At 41.8% G+C, this 5,926-nt stretch overlaps 1 pseudogene; it reads right to left on the bottom strand.

The window, feature by feature from the left end:
• Positions 1-926: 926 nt before the first annotated feature.
• Positions 927-5,783, bottom strand: LOC147964508 (uncharacterized; annotated as a pseudogene).
• Positions 5,784-5,926: the final 143 nt, after the last annotated feature.

The raw sequence follows: 5,926 nt of genomic DNA, 5'->3' as shown, positions 1-5,926 counted from the left end.
ATTTATCATGATATAAGGAAATAAATAATAACTTTATTATTGCCTCTAGGGCATATTTCCTGCAATCAACACCCTGTCTAATTTCTCATATGTGGGAGGATCCAGATTATTAACCCATGTATATAATCTCCCTTAATCTGCACTTCCTGAAGACCATACATATCTATGATGGAAATGAAAGTGTGGATCCATCTGGGTAAGATACATGGTTTGTTCTTCTCACTAGTTTTCTGATGATATTAAAATCACCACCCATAACCACTGCACCTTTACTTCTAGTACATTCATCAACAAACTCATCAAGGAATTCGTCCTTATCATCCTTCTGAGCTAGCCCATAAAACACTGTCAGCTACCATTCCATCAAGGTTTTTTTTCCTTGACCTGCATACTCACATATTGCTTTCCAACCTCAGAACTAACCAATTCATGCAAGTCACCATCCACCCCAAGCAAGATACCTCCAGATCTGCCTATAGGGTCAAGATGTGCCCAACTAAAATCCCCCCTCCCCGGAAATTTTTCTTATCCAGGATAAATTCAAACCATGCAACATTGTCTTTGTCAGACCAATGAATTAAACTCCAAAGTAAAAAAAGAATCTCTTATGAACCTTTGTTTATCAAGGTCAGGGAGGCAGACCACTGCAATTGCAAAAAATTCCTTCCATCGGGAAACCTTATTTATTGGAGGTCTACCCCTCTTCTTACCTAGCTCAACCCTTAAAATAGGGAAGCACAACTTCACGATTTTACCACCTGAGTGTAATAGCTTAGCTTTTCTCATGCTAATATATACCCCAGGGGTTCTCTCATCATCGCTCTTAGACAAAAGATAATCATTGTCTTCATCCTCGTCAATTTGAATGGGAGGAACCAAGTTCTTATCTTGCTTTCAAGCCTCAAAAACATTTTTCCTAGACAACTCTAAAGTTTTATGGTTTTTATCAAATTCAAACTATTCTTCTCATCACACACCACACCCAATTTATTAGTGATGTCAACTAACACTCCATCATTAGTATTTAAGGTTGTTTGCAAGGTTTTACTGGCTTTGCCTGATATATCATTCTTTGCAGTTGCCCTCTTCATGGACAGCTCAGTCATGTCCATGTCTTCCTGCCCTGCAAGTCTCCCACACCTTCTTATATCAACTAAAGTTGTTTTATCTTTCCCTTTCTTTCCAACCTTGAGTTTCCCTTTTTTTGCTTTCTCCATTTTTGAGCCAAAGGATTCTTGAGATTCCAGCACCTGCCCCTCCTGTGAGAAGTGCACTCTCTCCCGAGAACCATAATCAAATAACTCCTCTTCCTCTTCATCATCTTCCCCCAATATCTCGACATCATTGTTCTTATCCTTCTTCTCTTCCTCGGTAATCACACCCCCTTTATCTTTTTGTTCCGCCATCTTCTCATTTTGCAGGTGGTTTTCAAGAGCACCCACTTGTCTTATCTTCCTTTGTGCAGTACATATAACATTCACAGCTATTTGATTGCCCTGTTCCACACTCCTAACCTCACTGTCCTCTATTGCAAAGGTACCTGAAGAATCTTGCACTTTTTTATCCTAAGCTCTTTGAGTACTTGGTCCCCTTGTTGGAAATATGCCCTAGAGGCAATAATATTGTATTATTATATTTCCATATTCATAGCTAAGAGTTTATATTTCATGCTAGAACTGCTATGATCCTGGAATATGCGATTCAGTGGAAAATTCATATGCATGTGTGAAATGATAAACGAAACAATAGGTTCCCGGTCTCGCCTCTAAGACCAGCTCATGTGTTGTTGGTGATCATGTTTTCTGGATCTTAGGATGTCGTTAAGTGTAACAATAGTCCTAAAACAACATTGAGGGTATGACGTTAGAAGAACGATCATATTGAATCGACCCAATACTTGTCTGTTATACTATGTGATCACATCGTCTGAAATCATCTGATATAACACAGAGTGTTAGCATGTGTTTTAGTTCCTTGGACCATGAGAGTTTCTCGGTCACTTCCTACCAGACGGTGGGCTTTGGGGTTGCTCAAACGTCATATGTAACAAGGTGATCATAGCGACAACTTTCAAGCTCACCGAAAAGTTTGACAAGTGACCGGACAGCTCGAGAGTGGGATTTGCTTCTCCGACGATGGAGAGATATTCTTAGGGCCCTCTCTATGAGAAGGCATCCATCATCGTCTGGCCAGACACAGATGACTACGTCACGGGGATGCCAGAACACGTCAACGAGAAAGAAGAACAAAACCGATAACGGGAGCAACGGTATAGTGAGCATGGTGATGACTCAAGAGGATACCGATGCACACCGGGTTTTGTAAAGTATTGCGAAGAAAAAGGAACATCACATGATAATCAAAGGCTCAAACGAATATCATTCGTGTAATCATAGGGACCAATATGGATGTCCACGGTTCCGCTATCAGTCATTGCGAAGGGGTTTCGTTCACATCTATGGTTACCGAACCTATGGGGTCACAAGCTTAAGATAATCGTGATATGCTGAGTGTTAGTAGGACGAGAGTGATGAGAATATATTTGTGGAACTGTTTCATTAATATCTGGAATAGTTTCGAGAGGTTCCAGAAGCGTTTCGGGGTCATCGGAAGGGTTTCGGTGAATATCGGGTAATACCGGGTATTACCGATTAATATATATAAATGAAAAATGTTTCCGAGGATGTTAAATTATATATATAATGCTTTGAAAATGTTTAGAACAAATATATATTTAATTTAATATCAATGGGCCTAATAAGGCCAAGAGGTGGAATGAAACTTGGGCCGCAAGGGCCCAAGGGGGAAGGCGCCCCCCTTTCCTTGTGGGGGGCGAATAGGAATAGGAGAGGAGTCCTACTCCTCCTCCCCTTAGTTGGGCGCTGATACGTCTCCAACGTATCTATAATTTTTTATTGTTCCATGCTATTATATTATCTGTTTTGGATGTTTTATATGCATTAATATGCTATTTTATATTATTTTTGGGACTAACCTGTTAACCTAGAGCCCAATGTCGGTTTCTGTTTTTTCCTTGTTTTTGAGCTTCGCAGAAAAGGAATACTAAAGGAGTCCAAACGGAATAAAACTTCACGATGATTTTTCTTGGACCAGAAGACACCCAGGGGACTTGGAGTGAAAGTCAGAAGAGCCACGAGGCGACGGCAAGGGTGGAGGGCACGCCCCCTACCTTGTGGGCCCCTCGGTGACTCCCTGACCTAGATCTTCGTCCTATATATTCACATACATTCCAAAACCCTCAGAAGCATCCACAAAGACACTTTTCCACCGTCGCAACCTTCTATTCCCGTGAGACCTATCTTGGGGCCTTTTCCGACATCCTAGCGGAAGGGGATTCGATCACAGAGGGCATCTACATCAACTCTATTGCCCTTCCGATGTAGCGTGAGTAGTTTACCACAGACCTACGGGTCCATAGCTAGTAGCTAGATGGCTTCTTCTCTCTCTTTGATTCTCAATACCATGTTCTCCTCGATATTCTTGGAGATCTATCCAATGTAATCTTCTTTTGCGGTGTGTTTGTCGAGATCTGATGAATTGTGGATTTATGGTCAACTTATCTATGAATATTATTTGAATCTTCTCTGAATTCTTATATGCATGATTTGATATCTTTGTATTTCTCTTCAAATTATCGGTTTGGTTTGGCCAACTAGATTGGTTTTTCTTGCAATGGAAGAGGTGCTTAGCTTTGGGTTCAATCTTGCGTGATTTCACCCAGTGACAAAGTAGGGGTAGCGAGACACGTATTGAATTGTTGCCATCGAGGATAAAAAAGATGGGGTTTTCATCATATTGCTTGAGTTTATTCCTCTACATCATGTCATCTTACCTAAGGCGTTACTCCGTTCTTTATGAACTTAATACTCTAGATGCATGCTGGATAACGATTGATGTGTGGAGTAATAGTAGTAGATGCAGGGAGGACATCATCATAACTTCTGTGGAGTAATAGTAGTAGATGCATGCTGGACTGTTACCCCAAAGGTCTACTTGACACGGGCATGATGCCTATATTGCATAATCATTGTCTTGGATATCATCATAACTTTGCGTTTTTCTATCAATTGCTCGACAGTAATTTGTTCACCCACCGTATTATTTGCCTTCAAGAGAGAAGCCTCTAGTGAAACATATGGCCCCTGGGTCTATTTTCCATCATATTAGTTTCCAATCTACTATTTTGCAATCTTTTATTTTCAGATCTATAAACCAAAAAACCAAAAAAAATTGTTTAGTTTTATGTATCTCTATCAGATCTCACCTTTGCAAGTGACCGTGAAGGGATTGACAACCCCTTTATCGCGTTGGGTGTAAGTGTTTGATTGTTTGTGCAGGTGCATCTATTGGGGACTTGCGCGTTTATCCTACTGGATTGATACCTTGGTTCTTAACTGAGGGAAATACTTATCTCTACTGTGCTGCATCACCCTTTCCTCTTCAAGGGAAAAATCAACGCAGGCTCAAAGAAGTAGCAGGCGCCCCAAGGAGGGTTTCCCTCCCTCCCCCCTCTAACCTATATATAGTGGAGGTTTGGTGCCCAATTGAACAAGACAAGTTTTGGAGCCTCCTCTAATTGATCTAGTTCTAGTTCTTGTTGGTCCTAGTTGACTAATTAGAGCTAGCCCTAGCCACCTCTAATCCTCATAATTAGAAGCCATGTGTGGTTCTAATCTCCTCTCTCTAATTCTCCGGGGACGATTAGCTCTGGACGGCAAAGCGTTGTCGGATAGTGAAGACTGTATGCTTGCAACCAAGTAGAGAGGCCGTGCTTTCGGTCTTCAATTTGAGGGATCGTTCGAGGGCGATTCGTGGGATCATCATCATCATTCGAGGGACTTCAAGTACGATCTACACTAACTCGTCTACTTCCGCTGCACTTCGGAGTCGGTAACGATCATTGATCACAACCCGTTATGCATCTTCATATTGTTCTTGGGTGATCATAGGTGCGAAAATTTTGTTTTCTACTACGTTTCCCAACACCCATGTCCATCAGCCTTCTTTTTTTTCATTCCCTTCCCTCTCATCTCTTCCTTTCTGAGAGAAATCCTCAAGTCCACTTTTAGCATTGCCTCCTTCTTCTCCAGGCTCACGTAGATTCCCTGCCTCCACCACACTTTGAATAGATATCACTACTCCGTACAGATGGGGTTTAATGTAGTACTCCAGAGCCAGAGGGAATGGTCTAAGAGTTCTAACATCCACCAAGAACCTAACAATCCCCTTGTCATTCAATAACTACATATTAACATTATCCACAGCACCTATCATGGCCCCAATCTCACAAATCCCTTTGAAGTGTCTCATCTCTTTTGGGATTCCTCTTGCAATTGCCCAAACAGACCACATTCTACCCACGGGTATCTCATCTGACACAACTCTGGTAACTTTAATGTAAGAATTGGTCCCTTTTAGTTTGAACTCATCCACTCCTATTGGCATCTCCAACTTCTCATTATTGGGAAATTGTACCAAGAACTCGTTGTCCTTTGGGGTAACAGTCCACTCTCCCACAAGGAAACTGAAATGTCAAACCCATTTGAAGATTTTCAGCAGACTGCCCAGTGATCAGTTGAATCCTAAGTGTCGAGACTTCTCCCTCTTCCTTGGTATTGCTCGCATTCTGAGCTATAAAAGAATACCAAGTCCCCACACAATGCATTGGCGGATGTGGTTGATACAGCCACACGCAAGAGAGACATGAGACAAAGGCGAGGAAAGAGAGAAAAACGGAGGCAAGATATTTTTAGCGATCTGTTTTGCTCATCGCATCACGTCTCACGTGCGGCCGATCGGGGAGCCAGAGAGCTTTGTACTAGCATTTAGGTAAAGGAGAGCCAAAATCAGGCACGTGCGCTTTGTACCATTTTTAGGTAAACATAAACGTTCACAAGGTTTGGCA

Source organism: Triticum urartu, chromosome 6A (genome assembly GCF_056163025.1).
Source record: "Triticum urartu cultivar PI428250 chromosome 6A, HENAU_Tu73, whole genome shotgun sequence".
NCBI lineage: Eukaryota > Viridiplantae > Streptophyta > Magnoliopsida > Poales > Poaceae > Triticum > Triticum urartu.
Note: the sequence above shows the minus strand (reverse complement) of the source record. Positions and strands in the feature narration are given on the sequence as shown.